Source organism: Diadema antillarum, unplaced genomic scaffold (genome assembly GCF_040938485.1).
Source record: "Diadema antillarum isolate AM-2024a unplaced genomic scaffold, OU_Dant_1.0 seq00000322_RagTag, whole genome shotgun sequence".
NCBI lineage: Eukaryota > Metazoa > Echinodermata > Echinoidea > Diadematoida > Diadematidae > Diadema > Diadema antillarum.
In genome coordinates, this window is record NW_027271341.1 from 725258 (window position 1) to 747930 (window position 22673).

General features: G+C 39.7%; 1 protein-coding gene across 1 annotated transcript in view; it reads left to right on the top strand.

Annotated features, from left to right (window-relative positions):
• Nucleotides 1-22673, top strand: part of LOC139730614 (alpha-N-acetylgalactosaminide alpha-2,6-sialyltransferase 2-like) — a 166521-nt gene that overhangs the window by 6515 nt on the left and 137333 nt on the right. The gene's annotated exons all lie outside the window — the stretch shown is intronic.

Sequence of the window (22673 nt, forward strand, 5' to 3'; positions counted from 1 at the left end):
GGCTTCAAAACTTCTACACAGAATTTTGACCTTTGACTTCTTTGACCTTTGACCTTGATTTTTGACCTGTATTGTACATTTGGCTACAAAATGCTACTCCTTCGCCATTTCTAACCCGATTTCGATTCCGTTTGCTTTATGTGATGGCACTAGGTGAGGGCTTCAAAACTTCTACACAGAATTTTGACCTTTGACCTTGATTTTTGACCTGTATTGTACATTTTGCTACAAAATGCTACTCCTTCGCCATTTCTAACCCAATTTCGATTCCGTTTGCTTTATGTGATGGCACTAGGTGAGGGCTTCAAAACTTCTACACAGAATTTTGACCTTTGACTTCTTTGACCTTTGACCTATATTGTACATTTTGCTACAAAATGCTACTCCTTCGCCATTTCTAACCCGATTTCGATTCCGTTTGCTTTATGTGATGGCACTAGGTGAGGGCTTCAAAACTTCTACACAGAATTTTGACCTTTGACTTCTTTGACCTTTGACCTTGATTTTTTGACCTATATTGTACATTTTGCTACAAAATGCTACTCCTTCGCCATTTCTAACCCGATTTCGATTCCGTTTGCTTTATGTGATGGCACTAGGTGAGGGCTTCAAAACTTCTACACAGAATTTTGACCTTTGACTTCTTTGACCTTTGACCTTGATTTTTTAGACCTGTATTGTACATTTTGTTACAAAATGCTACTTCCGGCGGGGACATATATTACGCACCGCGTAATTTCTACTTTTCCTTGTTTTAAGAAGGATTCAATGTTTATTTGATGAAAATTGGTTTTCAAATAGCTGAGATATCCAAAAAAGTGATAATAATAAAAGGCGACAGGCCATGCCTTTTATTAGGATCTCTTTGTTTCACCTTGTTTTTGGATATCTCAAACATTTCAAAACCGATTTTCATCAAATAAACTTTTGATAGGCCTACCACTTAGAATTGCATGCTCTTTGACATCTCATAGCACTACGGTTTGCACTCCCACCGTTCATGAGCGATGACGTCACGTCTCGATCAGTGCACTGCACACACCATGCCGTTGATCCCTACCATAACTCCCGTCAACTAAGCTACCGTATATACACTTATTTGCAACTTGTTTCATTACAATAGGGTATACAGCTTATCCATGTGTCTCTACGATGCCTACTCCGTTCGAACGAACGGCCCGCTATCATATAACGTGCATGCAATGCAATACACCAACCACGCAATCTACGATATGCATCAACCGATTTTCCAACACAAATTTCTCACTCACGCATAACTGTCATTTAATGTGCTTTGGCATATGGGATCAGGAATACTTAAATTTCTAATGATTTACATCGTTGGGCTACTTACGACATTGGGCTTGTTGAAACTATCGAGAAATACAGCTGGATGCACAACAAGAAGTCATCTCCAACGACATGTGACTGTAAGCAGTAAAAATACGATGCCCCCTACGCGTGAAATTATGGAATGCGCCCAGGCCCTCGCTTCTGATATCGCACGTCTCTTACACCATTCATAAGCTTTACGTTGATACCACGTACACCTCTGTGGCTTATTGGAAAACAACGGAAATTTTTCATATAATTTCGCCCTATAATATGGAATTTTCCGGCAAACTGTGCCAGGAATATGTCATCAAAGGAGTAGTTTTGGTCATACATGCAATTTTTGTTCATCCTCGTGATATTTTTTTGTGGATTCTCGAGCGATTTATCTGTGTTTTGATACTACTTCTACCCTGTGCGAGTATGTGCAATGTATGTCCGAGGATGTTTGAAGTGCATAGATCAATGTTGAAAATGTTAGATTTCCGTAGCGAGCGACCTACCCGATACCAGCGGTGCGCTGCGAGGCTGGTAGAGTACAAACAGGTTACGAGAGCTGGATAGTGTGCAGTGACTCCACGCACTATGCATGCTTGTGATGCAGCAAGCGAGACACGATGCTCACAATACACACGGCCAATGCAGTCATGGCTCAGCCAATCAGCAACGAGGTAAGACCTGGCAAGCGCATCGTGGATCGGAGGGAGCCCAAGAGAGGAGGCAAAGATATTTTTAGCTCTCTCCTTGCTGCGATCGCAAAGCTGATAGTCGAGATAACAATATTCTGTAGGCAGAGACTCCAACCCAAAGCACCTTCTGATCTGGAGATTCTCCCGCCTGAAACCTCTAGAAAACGGGAGACTCCAAGTTGATGTGTGCAAAGCGCGAAATTCCTAGGGTTGTAGATGCTCTCTGGTGCTATCTAAGGCTTATTTTTTCAACATACAATAGCAATAAGTAAGAAATCCTTTCCAACGGGAGACACAGAGCCAGGGCGGGAGAAATTGAATCTCAAACGGGAGAATGGGAGATTTTGCAAAAATGGGTTTTCGGCGGGAGATCTCCCGTCGAAAACGGGAGAGTTGGAGTCTCTGTGTAGGCAATCGGGAGTTGAGCGGTGGAGCGGCAGGCATTCTCGGTGGGTTCTGGGGCGACATGAATTATGCATGTCGAGGATCTGCGCTTGCGCTGTGTTGACTGAGGCGCTGCTTAAACTGTGTACATGGCCTATGGCAGTCAAACCGTAGTGCATAGAGTGGTTTCTGAATATCTCGCAAAGCATTAAAGGGAAGATAAACCCCAAGAGCAATGTGGATTGAGTGAAAGCAGCAACATTAGTAGAACACGTCAGTGAAAGTTTGAAGAAAATCGGACAATCGATGCAAAAGTTATGAATTTTTAAAGTTTTGGTGTTGGAACCGCTGGATGAGGAGACTACTAGAGGTTATGACGTGTGAGTGGACAACAATACCAAGAAAACATAAAGAAAATTCTACAAAAATAAATTTTTCATGAAAATTACAAATTCCATCAACTTGATATTGACATTATATGTTAAGGGTAGCAATTATTCCCCCTGCTTTCTGAAAGAGGTTGGTCCATTGCTCTTTCATAATTCTAGAAAAGTGAATTTTTGTTGAATTTCCTTTATATTTTCTTTGTATTGTTGTCCACTCATACGTCATATCCTCTAGTAGTCTCCTCATCCAGCGGTTCCAACACCAAAACTTTAAAATTTCATAACTTCTGCATCGATTGTCTGATTTTCCTCAAACTTTCACTGATGTGTTCTACTAATGTTGCTGCTTTCACTCAATCCACATTGCTCTTTGGGTTTACCTTCCCTTTAAAAGCTAAATCCTCACCTCAACCAGGTACAGAACTGTACACCACCCGTTAACGTATACTCACACATGTGCGTATTGTTGATTGGTAACTTTTTCTAGTGTAGTGGTCTATTACTTACTGGTCTAGAGTAGAAATCTAACTGGAGTGTTCTAGAGTAAGAACCCCAATTTTCGGCTGGCCTCCAAAATCCGGACACTTACCGCTTATCACAAGCCAGCAAATTCTACTGTCACAACACACGCATATCACATTGTATCACATACCAGCCGTAGGTGCAATTAACTCACTGTTTTCATTTTGACGTGACCTCGCTTTCCTCTTGAATGAACACGTTTCGCACGAAAACCGCTATGAAAGTGTCACAGCAAAACTGCTGTAACTTTACTATTAATTCATATTTTTTGATAATCCAAACAGTTATGAAAAGTACAAACCTCAATTTAACCTGCCATTATGTTACCTTTTTTAAATAACGACAATAAAATATTCCAAAATGGAGCATAACTTCACTCTCAAAATGGAACATGATTGTCAGAAATCGTTGCTGAAATTTCACATTTTGACTTTGTGAACAACCCAAAACTTTCAAGTATGTTACTAAGTATGTATTTCTTTATGGAACTCTAAAATATCACATTCGAAAAGTCATGCGTCCGGATATGTCTGGAAATAATCGAAAGAGGTGCACTTTCTACCTTCGTTCCGAGCACGAAATTTCATAGTCATTTGCTCGCGGGAAGACAGGGCACAGTCCCACGTACCCACATCTTTGTTGCCCTCATGTCACCTGTTCTTCAGTGCCGTACGGCACAGCTGTACTCTGAATCTGACCGTAACTCGTACCGGGAATTTGTAGTTGTAATGTTACTTACTACAGTGCATTAAGGGAAGGGATATTTATTCTCACTAGCGTTCTACCGCGGGATCCGGCAAATTTGCGGTAGGACGATTTGCCGAATGCGTAATACGCGCTGAACGTTTTTTTCCTCGCGCAGCGGCAGGGGAAAAAAATTAATTTGCCATCGTGCGGAGGAACGCGGTAGGACGCTGATCGTCCTGCCGCGGTAGGACGGGCATGATTTATTCTTTGTGTGCACGCAACTACAGGCAGATACTGAAGTGGTGCGCGCACATCCTTTCCCCCGTCGATCGGATCTGTGGAACAACCTTTTGTTAACGTTTGATGCATGCATGATACACTCGTACACTGGCGCTGAAAATCTAGTTCATGTACATCGTATCATGTTGTAGTGTACTGTATATTTGGGCAGCTTGTGTGTCTCGCGCGGGGTTAGTAACGGTGCGTTTCAATTTCTGAGTTCTCACGATCGTAGTAATAAACATCACTTTCTTACGATCTCAACATCAGCAAAACTGCGTTTGACTTGTTTGCACTTTACGAACTCTTTGAGCTCTGTCACAGCACGATCATGACAAAGTTTTGTCAAAACTTTCTTTCAAAATCACGCTCAGCAAAACTGTGTGTGATTTGTCTACACAATCTAGCAAATTCTTTGGGCTCTCTCCAGCATGATCATGACATATTTTTATCTTATTTTTTTTTTTTGTTCGATCTCACGTTCAGGAAAATTGCGAGTGATTTTTTTTTTTCTTTGAGTTTTGTACAGTACGATCATGACAAGTGAAGTAAACTTCATCTATCACACACGTTCTCATACTAGTAGTAAAGTTGGGCAAGCATTTTGTAACAAGGAAAAAAATGCTTGACCGAATCAGGCAAGCAAATTATGTTGAAGCCATCCGTTTCCCCCACATTTTCCCTCCAATAAACCCATAAAAATCAAGCATACGGAAGCCCTAAACTATTACGACTGTTTAGCGCTGCCACGCAGTTTCAACAACTTTCTAACACTTACTTTTCGATGCAACACGAACACTCGAGACATCTCTGTCGGAAGTACGAGTAGTTGTACTTGAATATTCCATTGCAATTTGTGTGTGAATACAGGGTTCTCGCCAGGAATTTCTTCATGCTTGTCGGCACTTTTACACGCTGTTCTGGGGGTGGGTACGGGAAGCGCGGACCCCTTCGCTAATGCTCAATACAACACAGATAAATCGCCGCTAAAATGCCACTAAATGCGACATTTTCACGGAGATGTAATGAACGTTGTGGGGGGCATATTCTCACAGAGACAATGCAGAAACTCCATACCTTTTGTTCCTAAATAATAAATGAAAGAGAAGGAGGTGCCGATGGTGAAGGTTCCGATTTCTTTTAGGCCTTTCATGTTTCACTGTTGCAATAATTAGCCGTCTCTGCATCGCAACAACACGCGCTGTGTATACCAAATATACCCGTAGTGTTTTTGCTTTCTCGCCGTCTACTCGACCACGTGGTAGGCCTACTGATGCAGATGCGCGAGAAGCGATCAAGAACTTTCGGGACATTGTGGCACTTTCCTTTCTGGGCATACTGCGGTAGTTTGGCCGTGACATCAAAGAGATATCATAAAAAAATGTAATGATGGTCATTATTCCGAAGGTTTGTTATCATAAAATGAAACGATTCATTACTGAGTATATACTTCGGAGGTTTGTAATCGAAAACAACAACAACACCAAAGGTCGGTACTACAGATGAATGTTCAAAATAAACAAACTGATTTCGTTCGGAGATTAACAAACATTTTTTTCTATATTATTTTCCGATCAACGAACCTTCTGAAAGGAATCCATCATCTATCATCGTTATTGTTTCGGATAACAAACCTTCAGAGTAAGAAAACTAACCGTTTTGGGGCCGTTGTTGTATTCCGAAATTATACAGCAGAACGTTCGAAATAACAAAATTGATTTCGTTTGGAAATAAACGAATATATTTCTTCTTTATCGTTTTCCGATTAAAGGGAACACAAACCCAAAGAGCAATGTGGATTGAGTAAAAGCAGTAACATTAGTAGAACACATCAGTGAAAGTTTGAGGAAAATCGGACAATCGATGCAAAAGTTATGAATTTTTAAAGTTTTGGTGTTGGAATCGCTGGATGAGGAGACTACTAGAGGTTATGACGTATGAGAGGACCACAATATAAAGAAAATATAAAAGGAATTCCACAAAAATTCACTTTTCTAGCAAAATGAAAGAGTTCTTGACTAACCGCTTTCAGAAAGCAGGGGGAATAAGTGCTACCCCTAACATATGTCAGTATCAAGTTGATGGAATGTGTAATTTTCATGAAAAATGAATTTTCATGGAATTCCCTTTTTATTTTCTTTATATTGTAGTCCACTCATACGTCATAACCTCTAGTAGTCTCCTTACCCAGCAGTTGCAACACCAAAACTTTAAAAATTCATAACTTTTGCATCGATTGCCCGATTTTCCTCAAATTTTTACTGATGTGTTCTACTAATATTACTGCTTTCACTCAATCCACATTGCTCTTTGGGTTTACTTTCCCTTTAATGATCGTTCAGAATTAAGAATCTAAAGTATTTTATCATCATTATTCTTTCAGAGTAACGAACCTTCAGAGTAAAAGAAAACTGTAACCGTTTTGGGGCTGTCGTTTTATTCCGAAATTTCACTGACAGAACGTTCGAAATAACGAAACTGATTTTATTGTGTAATGAATGGACATTTTTTCTTATAGTGGGGGGCGCAAGGGATTTTTGGTTCAAATTTTTCCAAAAGCACCAAAATTTGGCACACATGTAGCCCAAACCATACTATTTCGATTTTTGATGGGCGCCAAGAAGGGCGCCCTCTGGGGTGGCCATATTGACAAAATCCAATATGGCCGCCATATAGGTTTAAAGGTCACTTGCATTTGAAAACATAGAAGGGTTACAATCATTTGAAAAGTCAGGTTAAGATGTTTTCTGGGTCAAGGAATTCGAATCTGAAGTTGTTTTCATGGTCTGAAGTAAATTTTTCCTTATAAGGTCACCTTAAGGTCATATAGGGGTCAAGCCATTGTATTCATAACAGTTTATTGAAAAAAATGGCTTGCCCGTGGTCAATATTCCAGGAATGCCAACCTTAGTAATAGAATTACAGTTGTCGACGGCTGAAAAAAGGCGTATTTCTTGTGAAGAGCGCCCTCCAGGGCGGCATATTTGCAAAATCCAATATGGCTGCCACCTACGTTTAAAGGCCAGTATAACAATTAAAAACCTTTAAAGTGTAACAATAATTTGAAAAGTCAGCTCTAGAGATTTTATAGGTCAAGGAATTCGATTCTGAAGTTATTTTTATGGTCTGATGTCAACTTTTCCTTACAAGGTCTCCCTAAAGGTCATTTGGGGTCAAACCATGGCTTGCCTGTAGTCAATATAGGAGGAATGCCAGCCCTGCTAATAGAATTGCAGTTGTTGAGGGCTGTGAGAGAGGGAGAGGTGGGCTTTCTCACGAGTAACATCAATATATCTGCTTTCATGTTAAGATTTCAATCACTAGGTATGCACACATGAATTATAATAAGAACCCCTGTCTGAGAGTAATTAGGTTTAAGGGATCTTACTCAGATTCTCTTTTCACAATTAAATTTGAAGACTTAGTAACCCTTCAATTTCATTTTTAATGATTACTTCCGGTAATTTTTTTTTCTGCATCATTTCAATTGTGGCCTGTTATAATATGGCTACACAAGCTTTATAGTGAGGTTCTGTCCAAAGCTATGAAATATCAGAGTTCATGTCACAATTATTCCATTAATCATTTTTACACTACAGGCGCTAAGAAGAAATGTCCTCACCGACTGGTCATATTTGCGGAATTCAATATATTTGCATTTGCTTTAATGACAGCCAAAAGAGCTAGTTTGAATTATGGGTAATGCCCTTTCAAAGAGTTTTCAAGATTTGATTATTGGATTATTATTTTCATCTTCATCTGCAAGGAATGCAATAAAAACATACATATATAAGAAATAGGATCCTATTGCTACCTAATATATTAATAGTTTAGCAATAAGGGGGGCGGGGCCTACTCCCTATATTACCAGCGTCCTTGACGTTGCCACTAAAAAGAGAAGTGTTTTTATTTCTCTCTTGCAGTTCAGGGATCCTCCATCACAATAGATATTCATAATTCAGATTTAAATTCTGTGGAATAATAATTATGAAGTTCACTCCTAATCTGGATGAAAAAAGAAAAAAATCTGTCGTGTTTAAGAGAGTTTTTAGTACATCAGGTTGGCATCAATTTGCTATTTTCGAACTTGTGTAAGAAAGTTCGACTCTAACGTCCTTATAGGAAATTTTATGTGCCTCCACAGCTAAATATGCCGTGCAGAGAACATGACGGTCCTGGTAACGCCATTTAGGGAACAAGCATACTTCACAGGTGCCACAGTGACACCATTAACAGGGTACCGATTAGATATGCTATAGTACAACTTTCATGACACCTTCTAGGGTCTATTAAGATTCTATCCAAAGTGCTTGGACGCAAATTAGTATGATATCACAAGACTTTATAAGTTGGTATCTCGTTGGTCTGAAGACTACAGGTTGCAACTCTACTCTCCTCAACATCTCTACGACGCATCTGGAGACGAGCCCAATCTCCGGGATTCGCAGGAGAATTGAACATTTTCGATTTTTGCAGAAACTATTTCCGTCTTCCAGCTTGTCTCCGAGACGTCTATGTGAAGTCTCCATCACTGTGGCTATGTCGTGGGGACTAAATTTGTCTGCAACATCAGCGGGATGTCCCCGAATCTTGTGGAGACCGTAATAACATCATGGCGACGAAAGGGGGAAGTCGCTGAGAAAAGACGTCTCTGATAAGTCCCTGCGACTGCAAAAGCCGTGCCAACATCCCCGTGACTTCCAAGCAAATAAGTTGTCCCTTTGTTTGAAGACGTCTTGGACGTCACCCTGGAAATCGCGTTAGTTGTGACAGCGAAAATAATTTCTTCGAGACGCTGGCATTGCGACAATGTCTCCTCCCGTCAGATAGGCCCTCAATCCCCTCCCCCACCCCCAGTTTAAGTTTGCAGCAATATCAAACTGCTGACCATGGCTCGTCTGACAACTGCTCTACATTGTGCATTTTCACCTTCATTCATTCATTCATTCATTCATTTCATTATTTTTTTTTTCCATTTTCATGTTTTCCACCTCCCAATGCATGCCTTGAAACAGCTGTGGTGCAGAAGAATGAAATTTGGTACTGAAGCATCGCGGAGAGTGGCTGATAGAGTGATAGTACTAGTAATTGCCAAGTACCTGTGCCATCTTTCCTCCAGCTCCACTCCCTGAAGTCAGGGATCACATCATGACCCATGCTGTCATGATTCCAGTAGAAACTCACTTGCAGCAGCACTCATCTTCAAAATGTTGATACAGCGCCGCTTGAGCAGATAGGGTGGGTTCTGATGATCTGCTCCCACGTTATGACGAGATGATGCCTACCCTCGTTGACGCTGGCTGCCCCATAAACCTTGTTGCTCATCAGTCCTTGCTGGACATGAGCACGAATCAGTAGTTAATGTGTCAGTGAGCTCTGGTTTGCTGACCCATACTACTTAGGCATTTTGCATGCACATCAAAGCAAGTCTGAAGTAATGTCGCACCCTGTCAGTGCCTGATGTTGTGCTCTGGAAGAGAGGTATGCTGTACAGGAAAGAGCTGAAAAGGTCTTTATCTTTTCAATACCACGACCATGACGACCCACCGGTAACTCAGATCAAAGGGATTGAAAAAAAGCACTCTACCGAAAATGTGATGTTATGCTCATCCGTGCGATTGTACACTGTTTTCAGAAAATGCTTTCAGAAAACATTATGTCATCCTTTGTGAGGATATCTTTGCATACAGTACCAGTCACCACTAAGTATTACACGTTAACACGATTCGAACGTGTACCCACACAGACGCCAGTATCGTGTATTTGGCACGATCACACGTTTCAAAAGGTGTTCCGAGTCAGTGCGCTCGCGGGGAAACGTGTAGTCGTGCGAATTACACGCAAGTTCGGAAGCCTGCACGAAGCGTGTAATCGTCGAAACGTGTAGTACTTACACGATATGTCCGCGCGCGCTCTTCGACTCGGTGTACCAGTACAGTATGTGTGTGGCGAGTACACCGGCAATCCGATCGTATGCCGTGTATATATGTATACAGTTACGGTTTTCTGTGCTGTGCCACATTACGTTAGCTTAGAGTGGCGTAAATTCTCAGGTTTCCAGTCCATTTTCTCTCATTTTTCTCTCTTTTGCTTTCGTATCATTATATCCCTTTATTTTCAGAGTACAGTCGTACTTCTGAGAGTGTTTTGCTCATTTTTTGTTAAGTGATTACCTCGTTAGCAACAATTATGGAGGTGAGTTTTTGATCGAGTGTTTGATTGAACGATGTTGCAACGTTGTTGATTATAAGCTGTACCGGTAGTATTCTTACCGTAAAGTGTCTTCGTCGTTCGTCTTCAAGCTTCATGTTTTCACCCTGGTTTTCCTCATCGTGGTTTTCCAATTCCATTTTGTTTTCTGGTGCAAGATGTTCTGTGTATTTTTGTCTGCGGTAAAATGCCATTATCGAACTTTAATTCATCATAGTTTTCCACCTCCATTTCATTTTTGTAAGATCTAACGTTAGCTAGTCGTAGGGTCTGCGATGTCTGAATCGTTTGCTGATGTGTTTTGTGACAGTGACTCTGATGGGAATGATTTTAAGTTGCGGTGGATAAGATTGGCTGTAATGATAGTAATGATAATGAGTGTGGTGGTATTGATGTACGAGCTCTGATGGTGATGCAATTTATTTTGAGTGACCGATATGATGACGTTGACGATGGCGAGTACGAGTAGCCTAGATCATAGATGGGCCTGTAAGTGTATGTCGAATGACACTTAGGCGGGCAGGCGCCAGGCGCAGGGCAGTGGCTGACATGACGCCCGCTCGCTCGTGTGCCCGCGCAGGACAGGGTGGTCTAGAGACCTTCATTTTTTTCTTTTCTTTTCGTTTGTTCACTCGGGTGTAGTGCTCCCAAAATTAATGTCTTTGAAGTCCTGTCTCTGGGTGTAGAAACTCACCCAAATTAATTTGTAGACAATAAGTTTGTTCAAGTCCAGTCTGTAATGCTAACTTAATTTCTATTTTAGAACTCGATGAAATCCCATTTTCTTTGCTCATTTTCCCACTATTAAATTATTTAGATCTCTACTAAATTTCTGATGTATTGCATTCACTATTGTGCTATATTATTAAAAGCGCCTGCTAAGCAGGTGTTTCATACTTTCTTTTTCATTTCCTTCCTGTCACTTTTTTCTTTGACCCTGGATGAAAAAAAAAATACAATCTTGCTATGTAAAGACAGAAAAAATACCATCGTGAAAATATTATGACAGTAAGCTAATAAAAAGAAAAAAAATAGGCGAGTGATGAAAGTTCTTGCACATTTGTAAAATCATAAATCAAGGTGATTTCTTATGAAGCACCTCTTTCAAAGAAAATAATGTGCACTACAAGTACAACAGTTCAAATGATGAAGTGAAATCTGAAAACTGTCGTGGCATCAAGTGATATTGGTAGGGAATTCTGACAACGACAAAAAAACAAAACTGTCACGCCATTTTATAATGTATGATGATTTTTTTTTTCAATAATGGGGAAGGTTACGAAATCATAAACGCCACCGATAAAATCACAGTTCCTTATACAATTACCGTAACAGTTGATTACTTCTGCATCATATATCCTTTTAACTTTTAACTATTTCTTTTGAGATAAAAAGGGTATAAACTTTATGAAAAATATGAGCTTAACTTCTGTAGTATTACTTTAACAAACTTGGCAAGTTTAAACAGCACCTTCATATTTTAGTACTATAGTATTAAGTAACGCATTCATTTTCAAAATAGTATTTTGCCTAGTTATGTATTTCTTTGGAATACAAATTTTCCGTTCCTCGGAAAAGTACTCGCTCTGGAACATACACTGTATATGAAACTCATCACCAATCAAAAAACCACCATACAGAAGGTACGCAATCTGCTTGACCTTGGTAATCCTTACACTCACTAACTGCAAGAAGGCGCATGAAATTCAGCTCTGCATATTATTATTACATTTTTCATTCAATATAAGAAAATTCCTTGGACTGAATTGGTATTTATGAACGGGAACTTGGTCATTACATGTTTGCTGCATCTGATTGTCAGTTTGCATCGACGTAAATGCGCACGGCGATGGAGGTAATTTGATTGGTTGTACAAGTAAAAAGCAAACCAAAATAAAATGACTGGACGCAAAATGAGTCAGTGTATCTTTGAACTATTTCATGCTCATGACGAAACGAGGATAATTACTATCTAGCGTTAAACAATATGAGTACATGTATATACATTGATATGCATGTATGTTTGTATGCAGATAGGTGTACAATTTGTATGTGATGTATGCAGGCACGTGTAATGTGTCAACATGTCTTAATTTCAACTGCCCATTCAAAGATAGTATACAAGAATAATATTTCATGAAATTGCACAAGGAGTTTAAGCCTGCCCGTCTTAGTTACAATTCCCGACCTCAGAAACATTGATCGACTAATTGCTGTTTGTGTTTCAAAGCAACAGAAAGAAATACAGAATCATGACATTTGAAAATCAGGTTTTGAATCATCATAATGATACGATGTCATGGTTATGTTAACGAAGTGAAGAAAGTACTCGGGCAGTTTTTAGATCTAGGCAAGACTATACGAATTCACAAATGAAGTGTATTTCTTACGTAAGACACTCTGTCAGTGCCACCTGACCTGACACATTTTCTTGAAAGAAAATTTGTAGAGGGAGACAAAAGTTACGTTCAGACGGCAGGCCCTAACCTCGAGGTTAGGAAACCTCGAGGTTTAGCTCTTGCCCCCTAACTACGACGTGTGTCCACACGACGAATCTTAACCTCGAGGTTAAGCTTCTGCCCCCGTAACTACGAGTGGGTCCCACTCGATGTTAAAACCACAAAACCGGAAGTTTCAGCCCACACTGCTAACAAGGCGTCTATTTATTCTTTAGTCCAACCCTGTCGGACTCGCTTACACTGCAGAGATAGCACTGCACTGATGACTTTATGCCTTTATGAAGATATTCGTCGAAAACATTTTTTTTTAGCGTCGGAGAAGAATATAGAATACAGTAGCGAGTTCGACGTGTTGGTTTCAGAGATCAAGCGCATGGGAAGAAAAGATGATGTTGTTGTGTCGTGCGTCATAGGGTTTTCACATGTAGTGTATTTGTGGTGTACGTTTGGGAGGTTGACCCGGAAGCAGAGGGAAATTGTGGGGGCTGGAGTTTACGGCGAGGTCACTCTTAACTTCAAGTTCGTTGTTTTTTGTGTCCACACGGTGCTTAACTACGAGTGGGGACCCCCCGCGGCTCGTGGTTAGAGCGCTAATCATAAGATTTCTCGTGGCTCGAAACATCGAGCAAACCTCGAGGTTGCTAACTACGAGTGCGTCTTCACGGTCCCTAACTACAAGCTCTAACCTCGAAGTTTCGTAACTTCGAGGTTAAGGGCTCCCGTCTGAACGTAACTAAAGTGAAGAAACTGGCACCTGACACATTTTCTTTTCAGCGGGAAAATCATCAGCATTATACCAAACCTCCGTGTAAAGCTGTGTTTAATTAATCCCAGTGCCTTCGGTTCGCACTGATCTCCAAGATCAGAGGCGGGTCCACTCTGTTCCGCTTGGGTGCTATTGTGCGGGACAGACACTAGCCGCTCACTCAATTAGCTGTCCTTCTGAAAGGATCGTCTTTCTTTGACAGTCACACCTTTACGACTGCTAGTACGCTGTCTTTTATCACCAACTCCAATCGTCGACCTTGTTACCTTCCAATACTAGTAAATGAGAATATTTTCTTGGGTTTTTTTTTTGTCCCTCATGCCGATTTTCGTATAGTTGATGCCGAGGAGCGAAACACGAGCTAGAAGACCGAGTTATTTGGCTCATTCACGTTTTCCTCTTTAATGATAAAACCAGGGAGGACCCTGATAAAACTAGTGGTCTCTTTATAAAGCACTGAAGACTGTCAGAAATGATGCTCGTAACGTTGTTACATAACCGGCATGAGCAGTACGTATACTACAACCACCACATGCGATTATTAAATGGTACGATATCTAAATTGGAACACATGAAATGCAAAAATAAAGGATGTGCTACTTGTGTATAGCGAATTAATGTCAGGACATGATTAGAAAAAAAAAAACAATCTTGTAACGATACATCAATGCGTACAAAACAACATCAAATTATAATGTTCATATTTCATTCACAATCAAGAATTTAACATATATTTTCATGTTTATGTTCAGAAACATGTCATTGACATTTTCAGGATAAAACGGGCCAACGATTTTGCAAAATGTCTTCCAGCGAAAGGATGGACTCGACCAATCGAAACGAAACGATTAACGAGAGACGCGGTTTTCGTCATTACGTAACACAAGTTCAAATGGTTTATTTAGTGATCCATGCACCATTCTTATCACGTTACACTTAATCGTTTACACATCACAGGACATTTCCCGCCGGGCCACCAAAAAAGCCGGATGTTTGCCTTATAGTTTTGAAAATGAACAGCGGTAACTATCGGCTCCTTAAGCTGCTAGAATAAATGTTAGATGTTTGCTCTTAATTTTGGAAATGAATAACGGTAATATTCGACTCCGTATAATACAAAAATAAATGTCGGATGTTTGCTTATACTTTTGGAAATGAATAATGGTAAGATTCAGCTCGGTACGGTGCTGAAATCAATGTCAGATATTTGATTTTGCGTTCGGAAATGAATAAGGATAAAATACGGCTCCGGAAGATGCTGAAATAAATGTCGAATGTTTGCTTTGACGGTCAGATATAAATGATAATGATATTCAACTCCTTACAGTGATAAAATAAATGCCGGAAGTTTACTTTTACATTCGAAAGTAAATAAAAATAATATTCAGCTCCGGAAGATGCTAAAGTAAAATGTCGAATTATCCCTTTGGCGTTCGGAAATGAATAACAATAATAATCAACTTCGTACAACGATGAGAAAAATGTCGGATGTTTGCCTTACTTTCGAAAGTGAATAGCAATAACATTCGGCTTCAGAAGATGCTGAAAGAATGTCACATGATTGTTTTTACGTTCGGAAATGAATAACAGTTATATTTTGCTCCATGCGATGCTAAATAATTGTCGGATGTTTGCTTTTAAATTTCGAAATGAATAACAGTAACATTTAACTGTGTTTGATGGTGAAGTTAATGTTTGCTTTGACGTTCGGGAATGAATAACAATAGTATTCAACTCCGTCCGATGAAAAATACTAGTAACTGTCTGATGTTTGCTTTTATGTTCGAAAGTGAATAGCAATAACATTCAGCTCCGGAAGATGCTAAAATAAATGTTGAATGTTTGCTTTGGCGTTCGGAAATGAATAACAATATAGTATTCAACTCAGTACGATGATGAAATAATTGCTGGATGTTCGCTTTTATATACGTTCGAAAGTGAATGGCAATAACATTCAGCTCCGGAAGATGCTAAAATATAATGTCGAATGATCCCTTTGACGTTCGGAAATGCTAATAACAATGATATTCAGCTCCGTACGATGATGAAATAAATGCCAAATGTTCGTTTTTACGTTCGAAAGTAAATAGTGCTCAATAACATTCGGCTTCGGAAGATGCCAAAATAAAGGTCAGATGATTGCTTGAACGTTCGGAAGTGAATAGCAGTAACATTCTGCTCAATAATTAAGATGCTGAAATAAGCATCAGACATTTGCTATTTCACATTTCGAAATGAATAACAATAACATTCAGATGCGTTTGATGGTAAATTAAATGTCGGATGTCTGCCTTGACGTTTGAATGTGAAAAACAGTACATGTATAACACATTCGGCTCCGTACGATGCTGAAATGTGTCAGCTGATGATTCATTTCACTTTCGGAAGTGGACTGCAGTAATATTCGGCTCCTTACGATCATAAAATAAATGTCGGGTGTTTGCTTTTGAATTTGGAGATGAATAACGGTAATATTCTGCTCCGTACGATGCTAAAATAAGTAACAAATTGTTGCTTTTACATTTGGAAATGATCAACGGTATCAATCGGCTCAGTTAGATGATAAAATAAAGAGCGGATGTTTGCTTTCACGTTCGGAAATGAATAAGGATGATATTCAGGTCCGTAACATGCTAGAATGAATGTCGGTTGCTTGGTTTTACATTGGAAAATGATTAACGGTAACAATCGGCTCCGGAAGGTGTTCAAATACTTGTAAAGCAAATGTTGGATGATTGCTTAAATTTCCATCAAAAATAAATAACGGTAATTTTTGGCTCTTGTATACGATGCTTAAACAAATGTCGGATGTTTACAATGTCTGCAAATGCTCCCACTTTCTCATTTCAAACCTAGATTTTGACCGTGGCATCAACTTTTAAATCTATAAGCCTATATGTGTATATCATTATTTGCGAAATCTTAGAACTCAGAATAACGGTATAAGATGATTAAATTTTCTATTCATTTATTTTAGACGTGGGTACCTGTATCATTCAGTAATACTTGATATTTATTTTTCTATGTTTAGTAGGACCGATGGTTTTTCTTTTTTTTTGGGGGGGGGGCACCAAAAAAATAAAAATCAATCATTTTGGTGGCCCGATCGGGCCACCAAAATAAAAGTTATAGTGTGAAGCCCTGGTGTTTTGTGGATAAAGTGTCTTGCTGAAGGGCAAATATCGGGCTTCGAGGGGATTGGAACCGCGAACCCGTACCACGGCTAATTGATTCGGATTTTACTTGTATTTGCAGGTCAACTTTAGATAGACCTTTTTTTCTTTTTTTGCGATACAGCTGGGGCTTCATGCGCATTTATTTACAACAACAGTAAATCCGAAGACGAGCAGAAAGAATGTCAGCACCAGGAGTAATCGCACCGGGGCGAAAGGGGAAAAGGAAAAGTTGTATATCCTGAATCTACCCCCCACATCGACAAGAAGACAAATGAAAAAAAAAGAAAAAGAAAAATATGAATGGACCCACATGAAGCATAATTCTGGAAAATCTGCGGGATATTCGTTATTTCATTTTGCTGTGTTCAAACTATACACCAGTATAGCTTTTCGAGTGTGATCTTAATGCGTATGAACGTTCTATGGACTTGAAGTTTATAATGCGAAAGAGGGTAACTATACAACAATTAACGACATTGATAACGCGAAACATTCGGAAATTTCAGAGTGCAAGAAAAATAAGACGTCCCGGAAGTACGCCAGACATCATAATTGCTTTTTTTTTATTCCTTTATAGCTCCACAGCATCACCTAGGAAAATCAATTTGACCAAGAACAAAAGTGCGTCCCTCTTTTCTTCCTGGGCAATTACCCCGGACCCTTCCCCTGGCCCTAATCCTAACCATAACCCAAACTCCTCAACCCAAACCTAACCCTAATCTTTACTCTAACCTTACCATTAACCAGTATTTAGCGGGGGGGGGGGGGGGGGGGGGGGGGGGGTTAATTGCTCCCTGGGGTTAATTGCCCGGATTAGGTTGCAACACACAACAAAAACCTCTTCCATAGCCCTACACCTTCCCGATCTCCGTGTGTTGTCAGGTGAAACGACATGTTCAAATACAAGAATAAAACAACAGTAGGTATTGATTGAAACTCGACACACATTCATGCCAGCCAGGCCAGGCTGAAATGTAACTTCAAAGCACATTCCGACAGCTGGCTGACAAAACCACATGGCAAAGGAATTTGCGCGCGCATGTGGATTGCTCAATAAAATTGGAGGGCCTGGGAGCGGGAAAAACAAGGATGATTACTACTAGTCTGTGAGTTATCAAAAGCAGACCTTTCGAACAATTGCAAACGTCATGATACTATTTTGTCTTCCTTTTGGACTGAAAGAAAAAAATCACAAAGACGAGTTGAGTACACGTTGTATCACAATTTCTTACATAGCCATGCAAAAAGATTACTACACTCATGTCATGACAAGAAATGAATCAATATTCCAAGACAAATACAAAGCAGCCTCGGGTACTGACGGTGACAAGAGACGCCATGCATGCATTCACGATGCATGTTGGGGAGCAACAGGGAGGTGGGAAGAGACTCTTCCCGCCTCCCTGGGAGCAACATGGAGTTGGCAGGGAGGGGTGATCCTGGAGTTTGTGAGAATTTCCAGATACTCCGTGACAACAGGGAGGTGGAAGAGAGACACTCCACCTCCCTGGTGACAACACGATTGTGACGATCTCAAAGCATGGACCCTACCACACCCAGCAAATCTGCGTGCTACTTCCTCAAAATTTGAAGGAACTTTGTCTCTGATCTCTTGAGTTGTTTTTGCTGAATATCAGGAGCTTTTCATGCCTGAAGTTCAAATGGATGGTTGCCAAAAATTTCATAATTTATAAATCTCTCAGTAATTTATTTTAGGCTGTTGACGCTGCCGTAAAAACATTAGAAATTTCATATAAACTAGTCAGGATAAAGACAAAAAAATCTCCGCACAAAACAAATGCAAGTATTTTCTATTGTCATTGGTAGTCAAATTTGTGTTTTACAGATAATTAAATTATGATTAAAGCAATAGGTATAGTATTAACTATTGTATTACACGTAGTAACACTTTCATGATTTTGTCGTTTTAAACGGCTACATTAACAAAAATCGCAGGAGAGTTTTTTTAAGGAGTTCAACCATTTCTAAACGTGAAGGCATGTTAAATGAAAGGGGAAAAAAAGAATCAACGTTTGTAATCCTGGGTCTTCGACTTGAGCTATCTTTAATTAAACATTCCTTCTCTGTTCATCTCCAAGACCCCAGACTGTTCATGACCTCCGAGAATGCGCCAGTACGCGCGGTTTCTTCTGGTGATTGGTCTCTCTCTCTCTCTCTCCACCCCTCCCCATTCCCCAGTCTGGCGCACCTTGGCATCGTTGGAACTTTCATGTGAAGCGTGCCAAGTTACTAGTTACCACTGACCTGCTGGCAGTGTAATAATGCGAGCAGCAAGTGGTAGACATTTTCTTCTGCTGCTGCGACTTTTACTGCCGAAATACTAGTACTCGGCTTTGTTCACCACACACTACCACCAGTTATTTGGCGAGACACACGTTGTGTATTGGAATATAAATGGACTTTTGCACCTTCCTGAATTGAGTATTAAGTGTCTGACAGTTGTTGAAATCGTGACATCGCTAACGTTAGACAGCCAGCGTTAGTTTTAGGTTTGCGTATGCGTGATTTCATGGGTTCAATGTTCGAGGAAAATGTTGGCTGTGGGGAAAAAGGTGGCTTCGAAATTTTTGCTTGCCCGATTCCATTGACTGCGCCCATGAGTACAAATTTGACGACCATCGCGAGTCGACGATGATAGTGCTGTTTAGGCAGCTGTGCATGCTGTACTAGTGTATAACTTTGTATATTGTGCACGAAGAATTTTCCGGCACATGGCAGCAGGACGATATGGTCTCTTTCCACCTCCCTGATTAGTGGTATATCTAACGAACTACTAGTACATTGTAGTATCTAACGAGCTACATTGTAGTATCTTTGCGGTGTGCCGGAGCATGCTGCTGCTATCCATCCATGCTCGAACATCGTCTGCTCAACACAGCGCTGTCTGGATTCGATCAGCGCGCACAATGTGCACACGCATGCAACACGCCCGAAACGTGTAGAAGAAAAATACGCGTATCCCTCGCTCGGACATCGGCACTGAATCGTGAAGTTCTGAACGCTACACGTTTCCCTCTGCGGGCGGGCCTGTGCGAGCGAATCGTGTAAAGTTCACTTCCACTCGATTCGCTCACGCGAAACGGGTGAGCGGACCCGAAACGTGTAAACGTGTAATACTTAGTGGTGACTGGTACTGTAGATCGCATCTAAGTTGTTGGAAAGCTGAAAGATTGTGAGATCACAATTCCTGTTGGATATTTCCGTCTAGAATCAGGTGCTCAGGATGAGTTGTCCGTCCCATTTATTCTTGGATATCTGTGCGCTGATAAATGAGGGCAGTTCTTTATTTTTCGATCTTAATTTTCAGGAAGACACTACGCTCTTCCAATCATAACTTGAGATTTGAGTGGTGCCATCACCATCTCTTGTCAGAGGACTGCACAGTGTTGCTGGGCAAAAATGTAAAGATTATTTTCTTCAGGATCAGTATCCCATACAACATTAATAGGTGTTCAGTTTCCCTAGTCTTTTGCGCTTTCAGTAAAGAAACGGTTCCGTTTGATAAAAAGAGAATAAAAAACGATGAGAAAAAACCTGAACAGCTGAATTGTCTTCACCTACTCTGATGATATACTGCCATTAAAGGACTTTAATGATCAAATTTAGTTAACTGCCCCTAGAATACTGGTCTGACCTGGATTGAGGAGCTCGATTCCTTGGAAGCTTCGGCCATTGCTTCCTTCACTGAAGAAGCAGACGCTGTCTTGTCAAGGGAGAGCAGGTGTACACCAATTTCAGCAGGAGGAAAATCATATCGCTTGCCAGCTGGAAAGTTATGTAATTGACCATGAAAGGTGACGAGGTGGCTCAGTCGGTAGCGTATGACTTGCGGTCCAAATAAGACGTGTTCCGGCGCGGGTATGAATCCCACTTATCTCAAGTCTAGCTGAGCAATGGTGTGTGTAGTAGAGGCACAACACTTTGCACCTCATCACTTGGATATAAAAAGTGGAAGTCCCTTGTGTGAAAGAATCACAAACCCAGACACATGAATAGATCCCGAATCGGCATTTCGTTATCGGAAAACTCAAGGTGCATAAATCGGTAATGTGGTCCACCCCAAGTACATACAACTGACCAGCTAGTTGTATACGGGCTATCCAGCTATCTCGTCAGAAGGAAAAACGAAGACAAAATAAGATTAGGCGTGTTATTACCCCGGTTACCGTTGCACCCTGATTCAGGACCTTGGAATAGGGTGGCGGCCGTATTTAAGCATGTATATATATATATATATATATATATATATATGTGTATATATATATATATATATATGTGTATATATATATATATATAATCTTACATAAGAATATTGAAACAAAGAAAGGAAAAACTGACCAGAAACAATTGATAAATAGTGAAAACTTTGACCAAAGAAAATGAGAAAAGAAAACAAAACCAATGGAAGCCCGTTTTCTGTGCTCAAAGATTTCAATATATATGTGACCTGCTACAGCAAAACCCAACACTTCAAGGCAAAAATCAAATTTGCATTTTTGACATTACTGGATAAAGTGAAAAATTTCCTTTAAAATGATACCTCATTTATATGAATTGATGAAAAAATAGCAAAGTTATGGTTGTTTTTCATAATTCATAAAGCGAAAGTCGGTTTCGAGATAATGGCATTTAAAGTTTGACTTGAAATTCAACTTTCACTCATAAGTCAAGCATACATTCACTCCATAGCAACGGGCATTTCTAGATTAGCTACTAACTTGAAATTACACACACCCAATGGACACTCATTTGGCAACTGATTTTGAGAAATTCAGAGAATTTCATATATTTTTATTCAAGATATTGATATCCAAAAAACAATAAAAATAAAGGGAGAAATAAAAAAAATGCTTTCAATTTCCGACACCATACAAATAACTTATAACATGCAATCATCCAAACTGTGTGTGCAAAACGACGCATATTTCAAAAGTCAAAAGTCAAATGAATCGTACAAGATCCAAATATAATATAATAACAAAATATGAATTCATAGGTTCAATAAAAACAATAGAAACAATAAAAAACAATAAAAAACATACAAATTGTGGTAATAATTGAACACAATTTACCTGATAGTTGTATTTAACATTAAAGCTTCACAAATGTTACTGTATCATCAGGACCTTGTGTGAACTTTCTATGATCAGCACACGTATCAATATGAACATTCAATGTAAAAACAAAAGTAACATACATGTAGTCTCAGTGCAAGGAAATCTGACTATGCTATACTATTATACTATAAGAAGCCGTCATTGGGAAATACAATGTGTACTAGACTTGTAATATGCAACAATCCTGTGCTTTTTTTCCAGCTACCAAAAAAAAACCAACAACAACCCACCTAATAAATGTATAACGTCTAATGTGATTAAAAAGGTATATGAACACACATGTAACACATTTAAAGAAGATAATCCTAACAAAAATTTCTCAAGAATGTATGATGCAAGTAGACATAAAAATTGTTAATAATAATACAAGTATCCATAACTCGTAGCCGTAATCAACAAACAAGCTTCAAATATTTTGCTGCATTATCATGATCAATACCTTAAATCCTATAGGCAAATGTATCAATACAAACATTTATGTAAAATTGGTAGTCTCAGTACAAGGAAATATGAATGTACTTTCTATAACCACAAAGCTAATGGTATGAAATCCGATGTGCACTTGACATGTAAAAAATGCAACATTATTTTCCCCAGCCTTTTCTACACATGACTGTCATATACGTCCAGTCATCTAAGAAACAC